General features: G+C 38.3%; 1 long non-coding RNA gene across 1 annotated transcript in view; it reads right to left on the reverse strand.

Moving 5' to 3' along the window:
- Positions 1-25,722, reverse strand: part of LOC148162773 (uncharacterized) — a 146,420-nt gene that overhangs the window by 23,371 nt on the left and 97,327 nt on the right. Inside the window, exon 5 of the long non-coding RNA XR_015766459.1 lies at positions 23,792-23,914. This is a non-coding gene — a long non-coding RNA (uncharacterized LOC148162773). The remainder of the gene's footprint in view (positions 1-23,791; positions 23,915-25,722) is intronic.

Below are 25,722 nucleotides of genomic sequence, written 5' to 3' on the forward strand. Positions count from 1 at the left end.
ATCCCCACCTCCTTTAGTCAATCCCCACTACCCTAGCCAAAATGGTCTCTAAATCTATAAATTCAACCATGTCACACTTCTACTCAAAAATCTTCAGTGGCTTCCTATTTCCCACAAGAGAAAAATTGAACATGGTGTGACATGCAGAGCCCCTCTTGGTGCTACCCCCTAGAGTTGAGGAGCATTAGACAACCTTTAGTTTCTCAAATATTCCATCTTCTCTCCTGCCTCTCTGTCTCTGCATGTGCTGTTTTCTCTTCCTGGAAAAGACATTCATGATTCCACCATGTCTGCCTAGTGGAAATCTTCTGCCATCAAGAGTAGATCCAAGAATCACTTTCTCAGTGAAACTTTCCCTGAGTCCTCAGACTGGCCGAAGCAGAGGCTATGGATGTCTAGTCCACATCCCTTATCCCTAACCACTCAGGGCACTCAGGCCTGCTTTCCAACCACATTTCTCTGCCAAAGGACACATCATCTGCCTATGCAACAAGCCTGCATTGACCTGGATGAATGTCCCCAGGGGCAGCTTCAACCAATGACAGATCAAAGTTGGGGTATAAATATTCCAACTCCCTGCCCCTTGAATGAAAAATAACTCTGGGGCATGGTTTTTATACTAGTCCCCAAAGTTTTAAAGTCTAATCATCCTCAGTGGTAGCTGGCTTCATTGTCCATTTTCCTTTTCCTGTCATTCTTGATTACTCCTCTTTCAGCATTGTTTTTGCTTACCAAAAACACTACATGCCATTTGAATCTTTGTCTTAGGGTATGTTTTGGGGGCATCTCAACTAAGACATCCTTTCTGCTATGTTCCCACTGCACTTAGTAAATAATTCCATTACAACAGTCATTTAAACTTGTAATGATCTGTGTTCTGATGCCACTAAATGTCTTGTGGTCAGGAATTGGGTCTAATTTGTCTTTGTATTCTCACACCTAAAAAAAAAAAATGCTTAACAAATATAAGTCACTCTTCATATGCTTATGGAATAAATGAGTAAATTTTTTAAAGAATGAATAAAAAGAAAAGATGGAGGAAAGAGTAGAAAAATAAGATTGGAACATGATAAATAATCAGATATAAAGTGATTGATGAGAAATCAGTATTTCTATTTATTAAAAAAAGTATAATTCATAAAAGTAAAATCCTATCCATGTTTCACATAATCCATAGGCACATTAAGTATGTGGCAATATTTTTTTCATGATGATTAAATGCTTCTCATTCATTTCTATAACTATTAAGACAACCTAATATGGTGTTTGAGAGTCCTGTCAGAGTCCAACTGCATGGGATTTAACCCTAGCTTCCTCTGCACCAGCTGTGTGATTTAGAGTCATGTGCCTCTGACTTTAATGTACATGTGAATACCTAAGAATCTTATTGAATGCACATTCTGATTCTATAGGTGATGAGGTGGGGCTTGAAGTTCTGCATTTCTAACAAGCTTCCAGGGGAAGCAGATGCAGCTGCTTGAGTAGCAAAGGTCTAGGACAAGGGACTTCTCTGTGCCTCTATTTTCCTCAACTTTTAAAAAAAGGGATAATAATAATAACCCTACTTCAATGGGTATTGAGAGGATAAATGAAATAATACATGAAAAGCACTTTGAACAAGAAAATGCTATCCATGTTAGCTATTATTGTTATAAAATTCATGGCTAATACTGATGCTTTTATGTATATTAAATCCAGGGATAAAAATAACTGCTAATATATTTCATGGCTGTTGGAGAGTTTGCATATTGTTAGGATAACTGTTATTGCAATGAGAAAAAATACAAAAGCATTTCACATACACATGCATATATAAACTGAATGTGAATAATAACTGATTTTCAATAACATAAAAAAAGTGGCATTTCAATTAACAAAAAATCAAAGAAACACATCGACAACAATACAATAATAGTAGGGGACTTTAACACCCCCATCACTGAAATGGACAGATCATCTAAGCAAAAGATCAACAAGGAAATAAAGGCTTTAAATGATACACTGGACCAAATGGACTTCACAGATTATTCAGAACATTCCATCCCAAAGCTACAGAATACACATTCTTCTCTAGTGCCCATGGAACATTCTCCAGAATTGATCACATCCTAGGTCACAAATCAGGTCTCAACTGGTACCAAAAGATTGGGATCATTCCTTGCATATTTTTGGACCACAGTGCTTTGAAACTAGAACTCAATCACAAGAGGAAAGTCAGAAAGAACTCAAATACATGGAGGCTAAAGAGCATCCTACTAAAGAGTGAATGGGTCAACCAGGAAATTAAAGAAGAATTAAAAAAATTCATGGAAACCAATGAAAATGAAAACACAACTGTTCAAAATCTTTGGGATGCAGCAAAGGCGGTCCTAAGAGGAAAGTATATAGCAATACAAGCCTTTCTCAAGAAACAAGAAAGGTCTCAAATATACAACCTAACCCTACACCTAAAGGAGCAGGAGAAAGAGCAGCAAATAGAGCCAAAACTCAGCAGGAGAAGAGAAATAATAAAGATCAGAGCAGAAATCAATGAAATAGAAACCAAAAGAACAGTAGAACAGATCAACGAAACTAGGAGCTGGGTTTTTGAAAGAATTAAGATAGCTAAACCCCTGGCCAGACTTATCAAAAAGAAAAGAGAAATGACCCAAATCAACAAAATCATGAACAAAAGAGGAGAGATCACAACCAACACCAAAGAAATACAACTAAAAGAACATATTATGAGCAACTCTATGCCAGCAAATTAGATAACCTGGAAGAAATGGATGCATTCCTAGAGTTGTATAAACTACCAAAACTGAACCAGGAAGAAATAGAAAACCTGAAAAGACCCATAACCACTAAGGAAATGGAAGCAGTCATCAAAAATCTCCCAGCAAACAAGAGCCCAGGGCCAGATGGCTTCCCAGGGGAATTCTACCAAACACTTAAAGAAGAATTAATACCTATTCTTCTGAAACTGTTCCAAAAAATAGAAATGGAAGAAAAACTTGTGAACTCATTTTATAAGGTCAGCATTACCTTGATCCCAAAACCAGACAAAGACCCCATCAAAAAGGAGAATTACAGACCAATATCCCTGATGAACATGGATGCAAAAATTCTCACCAAAATCTAGCCAATAGGATACAATAGTACATTAAAAGGATTATTCACCACAACCAAGTGGGATTTATTCCTGCCTGCAAGGAATAAATCAGACAACAAAAAGAAATAAAAGGCATCCGAATTGGCAAAGAAGTCAAACTCATTCTTTGCAGATGATAGGATACTTGATGTGGAAAATCCAAGACTCCATCCCAAAACTGCTAGAACTCATAGAGGAATTCAGTAATGTGGCAGGATATAAAATCAATGCACAGAAATCAGTTGCATTTCTATACACCAACTAGACAGAAGAAAGAGAAATTAAGGAGTTGATGCCATTTACAATTGCACCCAAAACCATAAGACACCTAGGAATAAATCTAACCAAAGAGGCAAAGGATCTGTACTCAGAAAACTATAGAATACTCATGAAAGAAACTGAGAAAGACACAAAGAAATGGAAAAACATTCCATGCTCGTGGATTGGAAGAAAAAATATTGTGAAAATGTCTGTGCTACCTAGAGCAATCTACACATTTAATGCAATTACTATCAAAATGCCATCCACTTTTTTCAAAGAAATGGAACAAATAATCCTAAAATTTGTATGGAATCAGAAAAGACCCCAAATAGCCAGAGGAATGTTGAAAAAGAAAAGCAAAGCCAGTGGCATCACAATTCCGGACTTCAAGCTCTATTACAAAGCTGTAATCACTGGCAAAAAACAGACATATAGATCAATGGAACAGAATAGAGAGCCCAGAAATGGACCCTCAACTCTATGGCCAACTAATCTTCAACAAAGCAGGAAAGAATGTCCAATGGAAAAAAGACAGTCTCTTCAACAAATGGTGTTGGGAAAATTGGACAGCCATATGCAGAAGAATGAAACTGGACCATTTCCTCACACCACACACAAAAATAGACTCAAAATGGTTGAAAGACCTAAATGTGAGACAGGAGTCCATCAAAATCCTAGAGGAGAGCACAAGCAGCAACTTCTTCCTAGAAACATTGCCAAAGGCAAGGGAAACAAGGGCAAAAAATGAACTATTGGGACTTCATCAAGATTAAAAGCTTTTGCACAGCAAAGGAAACAGTCAACAGAACCAAAAGACAACCGACAGAATGGGAGAAGATATTTGCAAATGACATATCAGATAAAGGGCTAGTACCCAAAATCTATAAAGAACTTATCAAACTCAACACCCAAAGAACAAAAAATCCAATCAAGAAATGGGCAGAAGACATGAACAGACATTTTTCCAAAGAAGACATCCAAATAGCTAACAGACACATGAAAAAGTGCTCCACATCACTGGACATCAGGGAAATCCAAATCAAAACCTCAATGAGATACCACCTCACACCAGTCAGAATGGCTAAAATCAACAAGTCAGGAAACGACAGATGTTGGCGGGGATGCGGAGAAAGGGGAACCTCCTACACTGTTGGTGGGAATGCAAGCTGGTGCAGCCACTCTGGAAAACAGTATGGAGGTTCCTCAAAAAGTTGAAAATAGAGCTACCCTATGACCCAGCAATTGCACGACTGGGTATTTACCCCAAAGATACAAATGTAGTTATCCGAAGGGGTACGTGCACCCCAATGTTTATAGCAGCAATGTCCACAATAGCCAAACTATGGAAAGAGCCAAGATGTCCACCAACAGATGAATGGATGAAGAAGATGTGGTATATATACACAATGGAATATTATGCAGCCATCAAAAAAAACACAAAAAAACCCCGAAATCTTGCCATTTGCAATGATGTGGATGGAACTAGAGGGTATTATGTTAAGCAAAATAAGTCAATCAGAGAAAGACAAGTATCATATGATCTGACTGATATGAGGAATTCTTAATCTCAGGAAACAAACAGGGTTGCTGGCTTGATGGGGGGTGGGAAGGTTGGGGTGGCTGCATGATGGACACTGGGGAAGGTATGTGCTATGGTGAGCGCTGTGATTTGTGTAAGACTGATGAATCACAGACCTGTACCTCTGAAACAAATAATACATTATATGTTAAAAAGAAGAAAGAAGAAGAAAGAAGAAAGAAGAAGAAAGAAGAAAGAAGAAAGAAGAAGAAAGAAGAAAGAAGAAAGAAGAAGAAAGAAGAAAGAAGAAGAAAGAAGAAAGAAGAAGAAAGAAGAAAGAAGAAGAAAGAAGAAAGAAGAAGAAAGAAGAAAGAAGAAAGAAGAAAGAAGAAAGAAGAAAGAAGAAAGAAGAAGAAAGAAGAAAGAAGAAAGAAGAAAGAAGAAAGAAGAAAGAAGAAAGAAGGAAGAAGAAAGAAGGAAGAAGGAAGAAGGAAGAAGGAAGAAGGAAGAAGAAAGAAGAAGGAAGAAGAAGGAAGAAGAAGGAAGAAGAAGGAAGAAGAAGGAAGAAGAAGAAGAAGGAAGAAGAAGAAGAAGGAGGAAGAAGGAAGAAGGAAGAAGGAAGAAGGAAGAAGGAAGAAGGAAGAAGGAAGAAGGAAGAAGGAAGAAGGAAGAAGGAAGAAGGAAGAAGGAAGAAGGAAGAAGGAAGAAGGAAGAAGGAAGAAGGAAGAAGGAAGAAGGAAGAAGGAAGAAGGAAGAAGGAAGAAGAAGAAGAAGAAGAAGAAGAAGAAGAAGAAGAAGAAGAAGAAGAAGAAGAAGAAGAAGAAGAAGATAGCAGGAAGGGAAAAATGAAGGGGGGGAAATCAGAGGGGAGACGAACCATGAGAGACTATGGACTCTGAGAAACAAACTGAGCATTTTAGAGGGGAGGGGGTGGGGTTATGGGTTGGCCCAGTGATAGGTATTAAGCAGGACACATATTGAATGGAGAACTGGGTGTTATACGCAAACAATGAATCATGGAACACTACATCAAAAACAAATGATGTAATATATGGTGACTAACGTAACAAAATAAAATTACAAAAAAAAAAGAAGTGGCAGTTCTCTTTTAGCTGCCAGGTGGGAAAACACAGCAATAACTGGGTCCTGGTTAAGACCATAGGTTGGGGTACCACGCAGGCTTAGAATCAAGTCCTATCTCTCCTTAAACAAGTCATTAAACTTTTATAAACCTCATCTTTCTCATTGTTAAATAGGAATACTTTCAGCACTCGGAGGAAGAAAAGAGAAATACCTATAAGGCCATTAGCCCAGCACCTGACATGGAGCAGGCATTAATAAATGTCAATTTTATGCATTATTATCAACAAGTCAAAGAGTCTAAGTATACATAATATATCTATTAGGCACAAGACTAAGAACTAGAAGTTAGTTGACAAAAGTTAAGGTGGTAAATACCCTAAAACCAAAACTGAACTAAATTTTCCATCTGGCTACCTGATGGCAAGAGATTGATAGAAGACAGAAGCAAAAATAATTTGGAAAATGTCTAACTCAGCAGAACCAACCTAATATCAGCAAGCAAGGTAGAGGAGAGGGCCCAGGAATTCCAAGCATGAATGAAGCATAGCTTCAGTAACATCAGACTCTTGACATAATTTTGTTTCTTTAAAGATTTTATTTATTTGACACAGAGAGACATAGAGAGAGAGGGAACACAAGCAGGGGGAGCGGGAAAGGGAGAAGCAGGCTTACCGCGGAGCAGGGAGCCCAATGCGGGGCTCGATCCCAGGCCCTGGGACCATGACCTGGGCCGAAGGCAGACGCTTAATGATTGAGCCACCCAGGTGCCCCCCAGACTCTTGACATAATTTTGATCAGAGCAGAACATGTGATACTAAAGGTCATATTTCATAAGTTAGAGAAATACTGAGGAGGTGATGCTGTTGATTTATTCTAACCAGCAAGAACCATCTAATTGGTGAGGTGGGAATAATAAAAAATTTTAAGGGAGGAAAAAAAAAAGGTCACCTTAGCAGTCTTAATAGCAAAATTGGCCAACGTGGGCACAGTAAGATATGCACTCTAAGTGACATGAAAGCATATTTCAAAATTCCAGAGCAATGATAAATATAATTTCATATTAAGGACACTATAGTGACAGATGGAGTTGAGCGAGACAAAGGGATTCATGTTAATTCACAAACAGACACTTAGCAAGACAAACGTGGAGAAGTCTGGATGCCATACCACACTGCAGAAAGAGCCCCAAGATTTGAATTCAGGCAGACCAGGATCTTCCTGCCACTTGAAAGATAGCATGAGCTGAGTAAATGCCTTGACCTCTCTGCCTTGATTGAGGCACCTCTAAAAATGGGAATAATAATAATAAAACCCAATTCCCAGTACTGCAGGAATGTAAAAACACATGGTCCCTGCTCCTCATGTTGGGCAAACAAATAGTAATAAGCCTACCTACACTATAGGACAAGATAGGAAAATGAAATACTGAGGATACAGGACTCTTTCTACAGAAATGTTGTGAAGGAAGAGATCAATTCTGATTAGGGAAATCAGAGGCTTACGAAAGAGATATTGGTGTCCCTGGGTGACTCAGTTCGTTAAATGTCAGACTCTTGATTTTGGCTCAGGTCATGATCTCAAGGTCATGAGATCAAGCCCCTCATCATCGGACTCCATGCTGAATGTGGAGCCTGCTTAAAATTCTCTCTCTCCTCTCTCCCTCTGCCCCTCCCTCTCAAAGAAAGAAAGAGAGAAAGAAAGAAAGAAAGAAAAGAAAGAAAGAAAAGAAAGAAAGAAAGAAACGAAAGAGATGGCATTTGAGTTTGGACTTGAGTTAGAGGTAGGGAGTGAGGGGGAGTGAGAAAGAGAAAGAGTGAGCTGAGGGTGGGGGAGAATATTCCAGGCAGTTTTAGCAAAGGCAGAAGATGAATATCTGAATGTGTTTAGGGACTAATAAGAAATAAAATGTGTTTAGATGTTCAGGAAAGAAGTCAGTGGCCAGTAGCAGAAAACAAGATTGGAAGGGAGGTCAGGGTCAGATCATAAAAGACTTCTAATACCACAACAAGTTGGCTTGATAATTCTCTGTATTATCAAGATCTTACATTTTTATAGGCCTTCATTTCCACAACCATCATGTTTTAATTAAGGTCCCCCAAACCTTTGGGGTGCCTGGGTGGCTCAGTTGGTTGAGCATCCAACTCTTGATCTCAGCTCAGGTCTTGATCTCAGGGTTGTGAGTTCAAGCCCTGCATTGGGCATGGCACCTACTTAAAAAAAATAAATAAAAATTTTAAAAATTAAATTAAAAAATAAAAATGAAGTCCCCCAAACCTTTAGAGTAGGCAGATGGCCTAATTTTTCCCCACTTTAATACAGACAAAGAAACGGAGTCTGAGCGACTTCCTAAGTTACCAACCAACAAATACCAGAGTCAGACTAGAAAGTAGACCTGTTGACTGGCCAACACTCTTTCCACACTGCCATGCTCTTTCCATAGACACTTGGGAGACACAGGACTTTGAATGCCAGGCTGCAATGTTTGCAAGATTGGTTTTTCAGGCAGAAGCTTTAAATAAACACAACAGGAATTAGCACTCTGGCAGCAATACATAAGGATGCACCGGAGAGAAGAGATACTAAAGGCTAGATCTAGAATATGAAGGAAAAAAATCAACAAGATGAAATCCAATCAAACATGGTAGTAAACTGTATATTTAAGGTTCAGAATATACACTTTGTAAGTTCAGGTTGTGTAAGAACTGAATTAATAGTTCATAAGAAATAAATCTATGACTATTACTTAATTTTTTTTGACTGTTAGTTAATTTTGATACTAATGTAAGCCTAGTGTTAAGGAGCTGCCAAAAATGAATGTCCTGTTTAGCTGCGTTATCAGAAAATTAATGTCCAGTTAGGAAATATATGAGAACTGTGTGTTGCTTACACCACCCAGAAGTGTATCCCCTTGAGTTGTAAAAGGGATATTTTTGATAAGCTGAACAGATACAAAACAACTACGATGATGAAAGACCTGAAAAACACTTGAGTTTTTTGAGAAAAATGGAAATTTAACAAGAGAAAGGAGAGTGGGGAGGGAATAGATTTCCAAGGGCAAACTACAGGGCAGAATGAGGACCAATTGTGGGATTGCACACAGTTCGGCCAAACATAGGACATTTTCCCCCAAATTAAGACTCATCTGTAAAATACCAAGCTTGATGCTCCAAATGTACAAGCAACAGGGGTTGCTTGTACATTTGGAGGGGTTATGTGAAGCAGGTTGAGGCTAATTGCTCTCATGGGAAACAGGTTTGCGTGGAGGGTTTTGAGGCCTCTAAAAAATGTTTGATTTTATAAGTTTATAGACACACACACAATTCTTATTATAAATTTTCAGCAAATTCAGAATGAAGGGAGGATATAAATTATGGCATTTAAGAAAAGAGAAACTTTAGTATGTCTCATTCAGTTTCATATACTGTCATACTTTTTCCTTCTAATTCATCAATGGAGTCATATGATACATTTCTATACTGTAAGTACAGTGAATGATGGTTGTATGTATTGATAGTAACTGATAAGTCACCATCTTCATTATTTGTAATTTAACAAAGTAACTTACACTGATGGGGATTTTCAGTTACTTTTTATTCCTTCTATGGGTCTTAGAAATATAGTTGTTGCTTTCTAAATAATTTATCAGTGTTAAATTATTAAGTGTGCGGCAATGCAATATCACATGCATCAATTAAAGCTTCTTGTTTCCCATAATTTATATGTGCCCTACGAAAGAAACAGCCGTGGAATTGCACTATTTTTTTAGTTTTTTGAAAATAGGACATTTTCTTTAACCTCTGTTTATTTGCTGTCTTTTCAAAAATTTATAAAATAGAAAAAATCCGTTTGCCTAATTTAATGTTTATGTGATTTATCACATCTTGAACTGTGAAGAATGTGACTATATAACAAGTACCTATGTATCAGTTATCAATTTATGTACATGATAAAATCAATCCTATTATTTGCCACACTGTTAATTAAAGCCTTTTGCTAGCCAGTACTTCGGCATTTAGAAAATAAAGTGGTATCACTCTGTAGCATCTAGATTAGGCACTTAGGTATCCACTGAACTATGTTCAAATTAGACTTAAAGTGTATCTAATTATGTTCTTATTCTCTATAAATTGCTAATCCAAGTAGTAGAGAAATCATACTTTTAACCACATATCTCCTTTCTCAATCAAAAATCCAAAACCTATTTCTTAAGTACAGAACCCATACAAATTGCTTGTCTATACATAAGAGAAATACAAAGAAGTAAAATTTTAGAAAGCTTTCAATGAGATTATGAGCTGTTTAATGAAATAAGATACTTGTGAAGATAAAAATTAAAAGTCTGTAAGATATTTTACAATGACAGCTAACTGAGTAATGATAACCAATATCAAAATTATTTTGACATCATCATCTCATATTTTTTCAGATCTTTTTATATGAATGATTCCTTCTTTTGGTCAATCTCAAGAAGATACCATTTGTTAACTGTAGTTTTGTACGTTTGACCAGTTAATACCACTGCAACACTTATAGGAAGGGCCCCTTGATTTATTACCAGTACCAATTTCCATAAGATTTCATTAGTTATACTCTTAAACACCGTATATATACAATAGAATATAAATCCTGCTGAAACATAAAATGGAATACTTCAGTTAGCTTTGAATAACTGTGGCCAGTAATTTATTTTTTTAAGTGGGCACATTCTGTTCTAGTCTTATTTATTTATATTTAGGGGAATTTTCCTTTTACTTTAGCTCCTCAAAGATTAATTTTATTTATTTTGTTTCATTTGCCAATGACCATATTTAGATGGAGGGTCAGACTCAGCTATTCTAAAACAGGGCTGACATCTTTTAACACAATATCCAATTGAAACATAGCAATTAATATTTATATATCAAATCTTATAAGTACATCTAAAAGATTTTCAAAAAATTTTTCCTCCTGCATTAAAGAGCAGAGTACGGATTTCTTTTAGTGTGATAAATACTGTTGCTAGAGAAAGAAATTGGTTGACTATTGAGCATTACTAGAATGACCAATGTAATTTTAACACTGATGAGAGTTCCTCTCATCCCTCAACTTTCCAAATATTTTCACTGATTGTTAGAGTCACATGTTTGAACTTCTTATTATCACCCACCTTTAGAGATTATAAGTCTTGGGCTCATGTTTTTTACAAAACATGCTATTTAATCCTAATAGCCTTTAAGAAGCAAGGATGCAAACCAAGTTATTAGCTTTTAAAAGACTTAAGTTCACTTCTTGTAAAAGGTGATGTTTCTTACCAATAAATACGCACAAATCATTTTTAGGATCTGTTCTCTCTACTCAGTAGCTTGAAATAAAAGTAGAGTATACATCCGAAATTAGAGAAGGGGTAAGGATAATAAAACTTTTCAACCAGTAGAGTGGATTAGCTGTCTCCTGAAGACAAGTGCAAAAAGAATCCACTCTACAGTGTGGTTACTTATTCATTTTTGTACTTCCCTGCTAGCTTAGCCAACTACCTCTCATAGACTAGGTATTCTGTGTGTGCATGTGTGTGTGTGTGTGTGTGTATAACTGAGTTGGCTTCTATTGGAAATGTGAAGCAAAGTCTTTTAATAGTGACATGACATGGGAAAACTATTTGAGAGAGGGAGAGCATGAGCAGAGAGGAAGGGCAAAGGGAGAGGAGGAAGCAGACTTCCTGCTGAGCAGGGAGCCTGATGCGGTTCGATCCCAGGACCCCGAGATCATGACCTGAGCCGAAGGCAGATGCATAATCAACTGAGCCACCCAGGCGCCCTGACATGAGAAAAAAAATTCTTAAAAACATTTACTTAGCTAAGCTAGACGCTCCAGATAAAGGAAAGGCTGATCACATGGAGACCACTTATGAATTAGGAAAGTTAGATCTACTTTAAATTTGTTTTTGTAGAAGTTAAGCACCTCTTACAGGTTTATTTTTAAAGGCAAGATGGTAGTTAAAGTTGGCACTCACAAATATGTTCACATATTAATTAACCTACCACATGACTATATGAACACAAGTTGTACTAAACAAAGCTTGTAATTACGATGTTTGTAATTACTATCTGAAGTAGCATCTAAGTTGCTGCCAAACATTCCTACCAAATTTAGAAAGTGTGAGGGAATATAGCCACTAACTCCCAATGATAAGATTCTCCTGGAAGAAGAGAAGAAAAACTACTTTCAAGCTTTCTGTGGAAGTACCTTTTAAATTTTAAATGATTATAATTGATTCATTGTTGAATGCTGAAACTGTTTTAAAAGGGTTCTGCTGGGAATTTAGGCTGAAACTCTTTTAAAATGATGAAACTGTTTTAGAAGTGTTCTGCTGGGAATTTAGGCTGAATCTAACATGCAAGGTACATGGAAAACATGGCAAACACAACAATTTGGTGCCAGATGTCTGGTTCATAAGGAGAAAGTAGAGAAAAAGGAAGAAATATTTGAGACTATAGTAGGCTTTTATTGTTGTTCATCACCAATTGTACGAATAAGCTTCATCTATAGGCTTGGCTTTAGACTAAAAGCTACCTGGGAGGTTTTATGTTTTATAGTTTTGTTCTATTCCTAGGAAGGATGCCGTGGTCCTTCAACAGATACCCTAATGATCACATCATAAGCACAACTGAGCTTCAAATGGAAAATAGATTGTAACTTGCTCACCAACCAAGTAGGAGATTAAACAAGCTACCCAGTGTCTCCAGGAGGACAAGGAGACAAAAGGCACATTTCTCACCTCTGAATCACAGCAAGGGCCTGCTTTGAAACAAGATTTTCTTCTTCGTAACCATTTTAAATAGTCAATTAGTAGGTGATTGGGAGGAACTGGGAGTGCTGGGAGCTGCATACTGACTCACCCCATAGTGACTTGGGCCCATTGAAATGTGCAGAATGATTGAAAGTTGAGCAAAAATTTCTCAGAAATAAAAGTTTGATTTTTGGACATAGATAGAACTAGCTCTATGCATAGAAGAAAGGAACAGTCACCTACTTACTCCACTTGGGAGACACCAAAAAATTCCACAAACTTCTCTCTACAATACAAATCATGCCTGCAAAGGGAGCCTTCATAATTCCATCAGCTTACTATTAATAAGCAGTAGTTTCACTTAAATAGAGAAACTCAGAAGTCTTTAGACTCCTAAAACATTTATTAATCCATTTATTGATTTGTCAAATATTTTTAATGCCTACCATTCTAGGTTCAGGGAGTTAAGAAGAGAATAAAGTCCTTTCTCTCATGGAATTTATATACTAGTGAGGCGAGAGACAACAATCAAATATATCAAATGTCAGTGGTTGATGGGTATAAATGAAGAAAAATAAACAGAGTAAGGGCGATCATGATGGTGATGAGGGGGAGTACAAAATTTTATATTGCCTGGTTAAGGAAGGCCTCTCAGAAAAGGGGACGTTGGAGATCTGAAGGAGGTGAGGGAGTGAGCCATGCAAATATATCTGGGGAAAGAGCTATCCAGACAAGGGAAAAACAAAGGTCAAGCCCCCAAGGCAGGATAATGCTTGGCATGTTCTATATACAGCAAGTTGCTTGGTGTGGTGGCACTGGGCATGTGGAGTAAAGGGGGAAAGATGGATCACAAAGGTATTGGGGGGTCTAGAGGGAGATCAGAAAGATTATATAGAACCTTTAAGGCCACAGTATTTTAGCATTTACTGTCAGTGGAAAGCCATTCAATGGTTTGAGCAGAGGAATGAAATGCCATTTTAAAAGAATCACTATGGCAGCTGTGTGGCAAATAGATGGAGTGGGCGGAAGCAGGGTGACTGAAGAGACAGCCATTACAATAGTCAAAGCGAGACATGATCCTGGCTTTGAAGAGAGAGCAGTTGAGGTGGTAAGCAGTTGTATTCAGGATATATTTTCCAAATAGACACATAGATTTGTTTAGGGAGTATGAAAGAATCAGGGATGAAGGTAATGTTTTTGGTCTGAGTGACTGAAACGAGTTGCCAGACCCATGGGAAAATCCGAGAGCACATAGTGTTGGGATAGTGAGAGAAGGGTGGGGTTAAGAGCAGTTTTGAACCAGTTACATTTGAGATGCCTATTGGACACCAGAATGGAAAAATCAAGGAGCCAATTGTATGTATGTTCCAGAGGGAGGTCGAAGATGAACATATAAATTTGGGAATCATCAGATATCTGGTGATATTTAAAGCCATGGGATTGGATAAGATTACATGGGAAATGAATATAGAGAAACAAGGTGAGGTTCTCATACTGAGACAAGATCTAGAGTTTGGGAACAGGAGAACCAGCAAAGGAAAACCAAGAAACAGCGGGCTAGTCAAGCGGAAGGATAAGCAAGAATGCATGGTATCCTGAAAGCCAAGTGAAGAAAGTATTTCAAAAAAGGAAGGAGCAGATGTCCATCCTGCTGATTGGTCAGGAAATTGAGAACCAAGAATGTAACATTTGATTTGACAATCTGTAAATCATTAATGACCTTGACAAAGGAAGTTTCTGCAGAGAAGTGGAGAAAGTATGATTAGAATGGGTGAAGAAGAATTGGAGGGGAAGAATCAGAGACAGAGATTGTGAACAACTCCTTTAAGAGTTTAATTGTAAAAAGCAGAAGAGAAATGAGATGGTTTAATTGGAGGGTGATGTGGGGATTCAACAAAGGGTTTACTAAACTGAAAATTGTTTCAGCAGTTTTTTTTCTTGGTAGGGATCCAATAGAGAGCCCCCTCCTACAATTGTAGGAGCCACGTCCTTTAGAATATGGGAGAGGTGAGACCCAGTGGACAATTAAAGATGGTGATTGCTTTAGATAAGAGGCCTGGGTATAGTTCTTAATTGTATTAATTGATCAAATTAGCAAGCTCTTTGACTACTGATGATAAAGTTTATTGAATATTTACAGTGTGCCAGCACTGTTTTAATCACTTGACATGCGCTGTGTCTCATCCTAAAAACAGCTCTATGAAATTGAGCCCACAATTTATTCATTTATTTAATCATTGAACAAATATTTAATAAGAGCCTGCTTCCAAGCATTATACTAGCTGTTGGAGAATAAAAAGTGAACAATGAAATTATCAGGTTAACAGTTGTGAAATATTCGTGATATACAAGGCTTTTGCTAATAACTCCATATATAATCTCATTTACTTCTCTCACCAACACTCGGAGGTTGGTATTATTGTCCACATTGTATAGATTAGAAAACTGAAGTTTAGACTTAAATAACCTCTAAGAGAACACATCCACAATGGGTACTGAGATTGTGTGATTGAGCGGTGGTACCTACACGTTCCCTGCCCCCATAATATACTGGATGATCCTTTACATCTGCATTACTGAGCTAGACAAAAATTACGTGAAGCACGAAAAAATAATAAGAAATGAATTGCAATGTGCCCACTACAAGAAAACGACTGGGTACTAAATCAGAGAATAATGGAGTAATGCGGTTGGGGAAATATGTAAAAAGGAGTTGTCAGGAAAAGCTGCTCACCAAGGAAGTAACATTTCAGCTGAGACCTCGGGGATAAGAAATACTGGATGAGGGTGCAGAGAAACTTCTAGGTTGAGGGAAGAATAACAAGTGCAAAGACCCTGAGGCAGGAAAGAGTTTTTGCATGCTCAGGGAACCAAAATAAAACCAATGTGGCTGGAGCATAATGGAAGAATGTAAGAGTAATTTGAGATGAATTGAGGGACTCGGGCGGGCTCTGAATCACTGGTTATGCAGGGTCCTGAAGGCCCAAAAGAGGAGTTTAAATTGCATTCTAAGTTTGAGAGGTCACTGAAACTTTTTAAGCAGGAGAGGACATACGAGATTTATATTTAAGCACAACTCTCGTGCAGTGTAGCAGATGAATGAGAAATACTGATGAGATGAATGAGAAATGTGCAGTCGTGGAAGCAGGGAGACCAGCTGGCAGACTGGGTAGTAGTAACCCAGAAGAGAGAGAATGGTGAAGAATGGACATGGAGAAAAGTAGCAGGATCTGAGAAATAGCTTGGAGATGGAATTTATAGGATTTAGTGATAAAATGGATGGAATGAGAAGAAAGAGGGATGAATCCTGGGTCTTTGGCTTGAGCAGCTGGGTAGATGGTGAGACTTACTGAGTTTCCACTTACTGAGATGGGGAAACTTAATTAAGGGCTAGGGCAGGGGACAGGTTTGGGAAGAATCAAGAATTATCTTTTGGATAAATTCTGCTAGAAATATTAGACTCTTGAATGTTGGGGTCCAGTGGAGAACTCTGGGCTATAGACATAAACTGGGGAGTCAACGGTGTGAAGATGATATTTAAAGTTACAGGTATGGATGAAATTACCTAGGAGGAGTATCATGGAGTAGGAGAGGCAGAGAAGAAAAGGGAAGAGAAAAAGATTAATTAATTTAACAAGTGATATGAAAGCCTATTAGTATGCTGATAGAAATCCTGTAGAGAGGAGTATTGTAGATAATACTCAAAGGAGAAAAGTGTGAGAAGTCCTAGAGAAAATGAGGGGAAATGGGGGCCATACTCCAAATGGAGACAATAGCCATTCACTTAAGAGGGACACCACCTCTTCATTAAAAGGAGCAGTAGAAAACAGATGCAAGTGTGGGCTGGTTTGTTAATGTGATGAGGGGGAAGAAGACAAAGAAATTTGCTGATTAAAAACAAAGCCAAAGGGGCGCCTGGGTGGCTCAGTCGGTTAAGCATCTGCCTTCAGCTCAGGTCATGATCCCGGGGTCCTGGAGAAGCCTGCTTCTCCCTCTCCCACTCCCCCTGCTTGTGTTCCCTCTCTCACCGTGTCTCTCTCTGCCAAATAAATAAAAAAAAAAAATTAAAAATAAAATAAAATAAAATAAAATAAAAACTCCTTTCAGCTGCTGAGCATGGTTGCTGCCAAACCTGGAGAATCACTTTTTCCCAGAGCAAAAGTGGCCACAACTCTGCCCCCACCTTGCTAGGGACATCCTGCCTATAGCTCCCTCCTAACAGGATCATGGCTCAGATGTTTTAACAAAGGACAGAAAGAAGAAAAATGGCTTTCCTCATTCTGAGCAAAACGTCAAGCAGGCAGATTTCCTCCCCTCCCGGGAGTGGGAGTAGAATCTGTTCCATTTGGTTCTCTTTTTCTTAGCTATGTCATGGGAATCATTCAAAATCTGAGTATTTGACGATTCTGGGCGTTAAACTTCATACCAGTGACTGTTGCTCATATCAAACTGAGAAACTGTGTCAGACAACTTTTCCAAAAGACCAGTCACAGAGCGCATCTTCCCTGCCTTGTGCTTTCTGTCTTCATTCTCTCCTTTCTGTACTGTTGTTCTTGCCTGGACCGCACTGTTCTTGCCAAGCCATCAAAGCTTTGGTCTTCACCTGTTTTCATCCCTTCTCTTTGCCACCCACCTTCTCTACCCTTTCTAATCAAGAAATGATGATAATCCTCCTTATCGAGTCCCGAGAGATGGCATCTCACGATGCCACACTGTTTTCCAGAGTGGTTTCTATCACAGTCACAGAAAAGCTTTAAATTAAAAAATTCTAACTGCTCAACCAGATTCTGCTTGCAAATCCACATAAATATGGTTTCCCTCCCTCTAAACAATGTCAGGAACGGCATTTTCGTCTTCCAGTTTACACCCAGCCCTCCCTCGCAGGGCTCATCCTGGTCTACTATCTCTCATTTCTCATTTTGCTCAGTCCGGTCCACCCACTCCCCATCATTCTCTGCAGCAATCCTGTCAAAAAATCAATTTGCTACTTCCTCTGCTATTAAAGTGGCTGATCCAGCCATTCTTCCCTTTTATGGAAGAGAAATGAGGGTGGAAATAAGCTCTCCTCTGTTGATCCCTAACATAGGCATGACTGAATCTCTAATACAAGTACTGTGTCATTTTAGATAATTTATGGAGACCGCTGCACTTTAATCAAATCTCATTAAAATGGAAATGTTCATTATAATTCAAGAGCACTCGCTAAATTGTACTCGTTTGTTCACTGAAAGCATTCACTTTTAGGGTAACGTGACTATAATAAATGCTATTGAAGGAGAAGCCTTGCATGTGCCCAGAACTAGACCCAGAACAAAGAGATCTGGAAATAAAAAAAAAGATTTAGACCTGGAGGGAACTCTGAGTCTCAGATATTAAATCAGCTTAATTAGGGCTGGGGCTGCTACGTATTCAGGCCACCTGGAGGAAGGGAGAGTAAAGATATGGTGAATTTTTATAAATTATACCCCAAAACTTGAAATGAGGGATTGCCCTCTGAAAACATTTACCCCGTGAAGTTAATTAACGCTTAGAAGCGGAAGTTTTCACCAAAGGTAGCAGCCACACTCCTAAATGATAACGTGTAATCAGGAGGCTGAAGATTCTCCTCTAATTACACGGACAAGGTGTAGACCTGTCTGGGACTCTCTCAGTACCGACAACTGTGGCATTGATAACTGAGCCTGTCAATCTAAAGAAAAGAACAAGAAAGGAGAAGATAGAGATATTGAATCCTTGTGCATCCTGCCACACTCTGCAGACGTTCCTCCAAAGAAATTCAAGGCTTCGGCTTCCAGCTGCAAACTCTCTGGACAGAGCATCGATTCAAACTGGTGACTTCTTTTAAATTTATGTTTTGCTATAACGTCAGACTGACCAAAAAGCCATAAAAATATTACAAAGAATTCCTGTATACTTTTACCCACATGTTATGTGAGGATTCTGTTTGCTTTATCCTCTCTCTCTCTCTTTCTCTCCACCCCCTCTTTGTGTCTCCCTGTGAATTTTTTTTTATGAATTATTTGATTATAAGTTGCAGACATAATGCCCATTTACCCCTAAAAACTTGAGTGTGTAGTTCTTATCTAGCCATGGTACAATTCTTGAAATCAGGAAATTAACATTGGTTCAATATTATCACCTATTTTATAGACCTTATTCAGATTTTACCAATTATCCCATCCTAGTAAAGTCCTGTATAACAACCACAAAAATCACGGATCAAGCATTGATTCGGTTGCCATGTCTCTTTAGCCTCCTTTTATCTGGAACTGATCCTCAGTCTTTCACAACAATGACATTTAAGTAGAATACATTACTTATTTAATGAAATGCACCTCAGTTTGGGTTAGTCTGATGTTCCCTTATGATTAGATTAACTTTATGCATTTTTGTCAGGAACAGCACAGTGATATTTTTATCTTCTTAGTGATTATATCAGGAGGCACTCATGTCAATTTGCCCTGTTACCCGCAACATTAACTTTAATCACTGTGTTAAGGTATTTTCTGCTAGGTTTCTCCACTGTAAAGTTCTTGTTTTTCCTTTTATAATTAATAAGTAGTATTAATTATTCCATCATTCCATCATCATTTATCAGTTGGTTTAGGAAGACCTTTCCCTGTGATTTTGTTTATCCATCACTAGTAACTCATACAATAGATCATGATATATATATACAATGGATTATAATTTTTTGCTATTGTTACTTGTTTTGATGTTCAAATCGAGACAGATTTAGCCACAAACGGATGATTCTTTAAAAATTCAGATTTCTGGCTTTTATTGGGAAATCAGTGCTCTGGGAGAAAGGGGGGCAATAATCCCATGGATCAGGGTGAGCAAAATCTAGCCATGCCTGCCTTCTCTAATTTTTAGATCCCCATCCTGGATGACTTGACTCATTTATATTACTTAACCTAGCATTTATTTTCTTGACTCTATTATAGAAGAGGTTTTCCTAAACTGATGCAAATTGTTTGTATTTCGATTTTAACCTCCTCAAAGAAACTCGCTGATTGTTTCCCACGTAGGCTGACTGCAGCAAGAGCACAACCTGACCACACAGGTTGTAGTTTCTCCGTTGTCCTAACAGTTATTTCTTACAGAAAATTATTAAATTGACAGTCTGGTGTCTACCTAAGTCTCGCTTGGATTTTAGTTGTTTCTACCCAGTCTCGCAGGATCTATTTAGACCTGGATGCCATCAGGAGTATGTCTTTGACCTTCAAAGTAGAGGACAAGTTCCAGAGCAGCCAGTGAGGACTCTGCCTGTCTTTCTGCTCCATCAGAGTCTCATCAGACCACACTAGCACCATTTCTATCCCCAAATAAGCAAAGGTAGTTTATAAAGAATGAATACATCACAAAAGTAAATGCAAAGAAGGGGTTTATGGAGGGCTGACACAGGTAGAAATGATGATGTAAGTGGAAGTTGATGACTTGTTACCTGAACAAGCAACTTGTGGAAAGAAGATTTAAAGAAGAAAATCATGGAGGTTGGAATAGGAGCAATGATCAGAGACTTCTGACTGAAAACTCGAGGGGGGAGAGGGGGAGGGGGGAGAGGGGGAGGGGGGTGGGGGGATGCGTTAGCCTGGTGATGGGTATTAAAGAGGGCACGTTCTGCGTGGATCACTGGGTGTTATGCACAAACAATGAATCATGGAACACTGCATCAAAAACTAATGATGTAATGTATGGTGATTAACATAACAAAAAAATAAAAACATGAGAAAATGCTCAAGATATAATGTTAAATTAAAACAGAAAAAAAAAAAAAGAAAACTAGAGGGGGCGGAAAGAAACCTTGAGAGATTAAGACAAATGCCAAGCCACACCAAGCAAATCAACCTGGCTAAGTTTCTTATGTTAAAACTTGTATCTAAATGGTTTATTACCCAACGTTGCTTTCTTTAACAGTTCAGTTTAGCATAAAGTGGTTCTGAACTGAGCTTAATGGGGAGCTCCAACTCAAAGTGTCATAATATAAAAGTTTACAAGCCTGGTGTCATTTAGTAATTAATCCATTCAAACTGTCTTTGTAAGAAGTGTAAACTAATACAATTACAGTTAAAGTCTACACTATGATGCATACCTGTCAAATAAACTTGATTTTCCATAATCCTGGAAAATGTAGGAGAATTTTGAAATTTATAATCAAATAGCCTTTTGCTGTTGAAGAGGTGAGAGATTATAAATTTATGGAGCTATGAACCAGGATGTTAAAATTTATCTCATATATAGTTTGAGCTTAAGATAATATTGTTAATGTGGAATTTGTAGCTTTCATGAAATATTACTAAATCATAGGTTCCTGCACACATTTTAGAATTATGGTTGCTCTAAGAAGTAAATTGTCATTTATGGAGTAGAGACCACAAAAAAGAGAACACAAAAACCCAAGCTAAAGCAACAGAATAGAACAAGATTTTTTTTTTTTTTTTTCAGAAATAACAAGCATATACATTCATGGATATCCTAAGGCAAATGGACTAAATTGACTTTAGACTATAATGGCTCTTCAAGGGAATTGGTTGTGAAAGACAGCAGAGCAGGGGAGAATCTCAGAAGATGCCTGAAAATTCTCTCCCCTGAGAACTAAGAGAGGGTGTTTCTACCACCAGTTCTCACTCTTGTCTGCACATGGGACCCACTAGGGGATGGGAGTGGGGATACCACAGCCTCGAACCTAATCCAACGAAGCTGGGATATGGTTGGACTTCAGGGCTTTTTAAATCTTTTTTTCAAGATTTTATTTATTTATTTGACAGAGACACAGCGAGAGAGGGAACCCAAGCAGGGGGAGTGGGAGAGGGAGAAGCAGGCTTCCCGCTGAGCAGGGAGCCTGATGTGGGGCTCGATCCCAGGACCCTGGGACCACAACCCCAGCTGAAGGCAGATGCCTAACGACTGAGCCACCCAGGTGCCCCCTTTTTAAATCTTTTGAAAGTCATTTAAACTCTTATAATAGTTAAGGGGAAGTTAGGGAAGCTAAGGGGAATTTAAGGGTGTGAGAAAACTTCAGCTTAAACAACTAATCACTAGGTTTGGTTAATTTGTACATGAAGTTGCTTCATTTAAAATTATTAAAGGAACTCAACTATATTAAACAGTAAAAGAAAGTTTAAGTACTGAGAAATTTCTGGTTTTAGCTTTAGTTTTTTTCCTGAGCACTTTTCCACTTTCCTGATCCAAGCCTTAGAAAAGTATACCATTAATTTTGTTTTCAAATATAGTAATTTTTTTCTGAATAGCTTACCAATAAAGAGTGAACCAGAAGGTAGTCATTTATCAACAGCCCACGTGACCTTTAAACATTTATAAGGCACACAAACATGTTCAATATTGCCTTGTATATTGAGTGATAAAATAACCAAGGTAATCCATAAACAGTGAACTATACAATTTTATATCATATTTCCCTGGAGCCTGATACTAACTGTATTTTAAGCCTCTAAATAATGTAGTCCGAGATTGACAAATAGCATTCATTTAATACATTTTTAATACATAAATTAATAAAACAAAGTGTAAGACTCAAAATTTTAAATGAATTTTAGGACAAAATTATAGTAGCCCATTAAGTATGTTTCAAGTGGCTAGTATAATATCAAATACATAAACCCTATAAATGATTGTTTACCTATTTAAAATACATAGAACTGGTATGATTAGAGTAAGGGTAAAACTAAATTGTATACTTTTCTGCCAAGAGTTAATTATATAATTAAATTTTATTTTATCACTTGGGTTCAGTCATTAACAATGAAGCATTCTTCTGATATTCTAACAGACTTTGAAACAAAGTACTATCTGTTAAGTTATTACTGAAGTGGAGAAGCAGGGATCAGAAACTGATTATTAGTGATTCAATAGGCAAGTTAGATCAATGTATCAAGAAAATGAGCTACTTGCTAGAAATAAGGAGCTGATTGATATCAGTTGTTCTGGACACAAAGCAGAGAGAGAGTTATTTGTGTAATAAGATAGGATTGATGGAGCACTCTAGAATTTACCTGGAGTTCTGTAAATCAGCAAGGTGAAGCAATTTATCCTACCAAGCTGAAAATAATGACTGTGCCAAAAAAAATCTTTTTTTATCCTTATTTTTACTCACTATTCACATATTTTTGAAGCTCTTGCATGCAAAGCACCACTCAGCATGCAGTGCCAAGATCCTTTGCCTCAGAAACAGGGCTCAGTGTAGAGCTGGGGATTTAGGATTAAAGACGAGAGAGGAGCAGGAAATTATGTGAAAGAAATCACACCACATAGACGAGGCTAAAGTCGGTCAGGAATAGAGTTTAGTTCGCTACAAAAATAGACTGGGGGTGACTAGGGGGCTCAGTCAGTTAAGCGTCTGCCTGCAGCTCAGATCAGGATCCCGGGGTCCTGGGATCGAGCCCCGCATCAGGCTCCCTGCTTAGCGAGGAGCCTACTTCTCCCTCTGCCCCTCCACCCCTGCCTCCCACCCCCAACCCCACTTGTGCTCTCTCTCTCTCTAATGAATAAACAAAAATCTTTAAAAAAAAAAAGTTTCTCCCTCTTTCTCTGTCCCTCTCCATCCTGGTGCTCTCCCTCCCTCTCTAAAATAAATAAACAAATCTTAGAAAAGAAAAAAAGACTGTAAGAGACTACTTTAAAAAACAGAAAAAGAACAACACCGGAACACTAGAGATGATCCTAGCTAAACGCTTTGGAACTTTTCCTCCAGTAATCCCTCCAAGAGTTTCCTTAACATTTCTTTTCCCTATTTGCCACATAGTCCAAGTTTGGTGTTTGAATTCTCAGTATCACAACTAAGCTACTTCATAGAGTGGCCTCAAAAGTCAAACCTCCCCATTCACAGAGCCCACAGCTCGAGCCTGCTACTTCCAAGCCTTTTTATAACTTTCCTGCCATAATCCCAGAGTAACCAGAGGACCTGGGTTTTTCCCTTCTCCAAACGGCCTGCGCACCTCAGCTCTCCTTGCCCTTGTAGCCTGCAGAAGGTAGAGCAAGACAGAAAGTGGATTCACCCGTCGCTACTTACAAGAAACTGAGGTCCATTCACCAAGAAGCCGTGTGGGACGAGGGACAGAACAGCTGATTTTAGAGCAGCCTTGAGGCTCAACCTCTGCCTCTCGTTCGCTTGGCATCCTCTTGTGTCTCTTCCCTGGCCAAGAAAACAAAAACAAAAAACAAAAACTAGAATCTTCCTTCCTCCCAGGGCGCTGAAGAGATTAAGTAAGATGATACAGGTAGAGCGCTTTTCACCCTTCCAAACAGTGCTCGACAAATGGTAGTGATGATGAGTTAATTTTAACTATTGACACCCGTGTCAAGGGGCCTAACCATAGTGTGAGGAAGAGGGAAGGGAAAAGATGAAGCCATCGGAGCTCCAAAGGTAGGCCTGTTCAGAGGGTTCTGATTTGGACTCACCCCCATTCAAATAGGGCAGGAGCTGCGTATGTATTCTCCCCCTAGATTCGAGTACATAGCCAGCGTTCAACTGTTGAATGTGTTAATTTGGAAAACCAGTGGTCTAATGAAAACAGAGCCCGAGGTGAAATTAAGGCCCCAGTCATAGATCTGATGCTAATATTCGAGCAAGGTATTTAACTCCATCTTGCCTTAGTTTATCTGCTGATGGGAATTAATAATGCTTGTCTCTGCTTTGCCAAGAGTCATAAGGAAAAATGAGAAACAAGCATACCTGCTGTAGTAGAAATGGAAACAAAGACATTCAAATTATATTTTATTTTCTTTCTATAAAAACATTATTCAGTAAAACAAATATAAGAATACCCCTCATGGGTTTACTTTGGGAATTAGAAATAATACATGTATAACTGTTGCACAGTGACTGACATAAAATAAGAGATGGATAAATTATAGCTATTTTTCTTACCACTATTACTGAGGGACCGGAAAGTCATTTCTGCCTCCTGCATGAGGAACAGGACAGCACAGCTGTGCACACAACATACAAGTTCCTCGAAATTAATAGAAAATGTTCACATCCCAACTTTCAGGAGTCCACTGTGTTCTTGTTTGCTCAATGAGTACACCATGTGCAATGGGAATGAGTCAGCTCTGTCCAACCTTCCTTAGGATGTTATAAAATGTGGCATAATGTTAATTAGCAGCAGTCAGTGCTCTTTAAGACTCACACTGGTGTGTTTCATCCCAAGCGCATTACAAAATAAATAGGATGTTCATTTTTATCACCACGCCTTCAGAGTCTTCAATGGTATAGGAGCCAGCTTGCCAGTAAGAAACTCCCAAAGCAAATGATACGAAGCTCTCTCTACAGGCTTATCATTTGGTCAACCTAAACATGCTACCACAAGTTTAGAGGATCTTTTTGAAAATTCCCCACCTTTGTTATATAAGTAGGTACTATGGTCTTTATTTTACAGCTTGAAAAACTGAGATGCCATGAAGTTAAGTGACTTTAACAGGGTCGATGATTAAGACAGAACTATAATCCAAGTTTCTTTCCACTACATGTTGTTAGTTTCACATATCTCCAATGCCCCAGGAAAATAAAATGCCTCTAAACCACCCACCATTTTTTTTTAAAAATGACCACAAACAATGCATCCAGATGGATATAATACAACTGATTCTAGGAAGTTGATCCAATCTTACTGTTAGTAATATGTAAGATGAAAACAACTCGCCATCTCAGTAGAGTAACCTCCATCATCACTAAAGAACTAATCTGTCAGAAAATTGACCCCATCTAAGTATGAAGGCAATGGGAAGAGCTTCAGGTCAGATGTCTGGGTTCTAGGCTAAGTCTGGCTCTAAATATCTGTGTGACTTTGGATAAAACTCTAGTCTCTAGAGTTCCAGTTTTATCATCTATAAAATAAGGGTGTTGGGTTAAATGTAGCTGGCAGAATGCTGAAGTTATCATATTTACTAATCAACAGTTGATCCATTGGAGGCATTCATCTCTTTAGCAATGGTTTATTA

Source organism: Eumetopias jubatus, unplaced genomic scaffold (genome assembly GCF_037043125.1).
Source record: "Eumetopias jubatus isolate StellerSeaLion01/CBP00866 unplaced genomic scaffold, mEumJub1_p1.0 scaffold_12, whole genome shotgun sequence".
Classification (NCBI taxonomy): domain Eukaryota; kingdom Metazoa; phylum Chordata; class Mammalia; order Carnivora; family Otariidae; genus Eumetopias; species Eumetopias jubatus.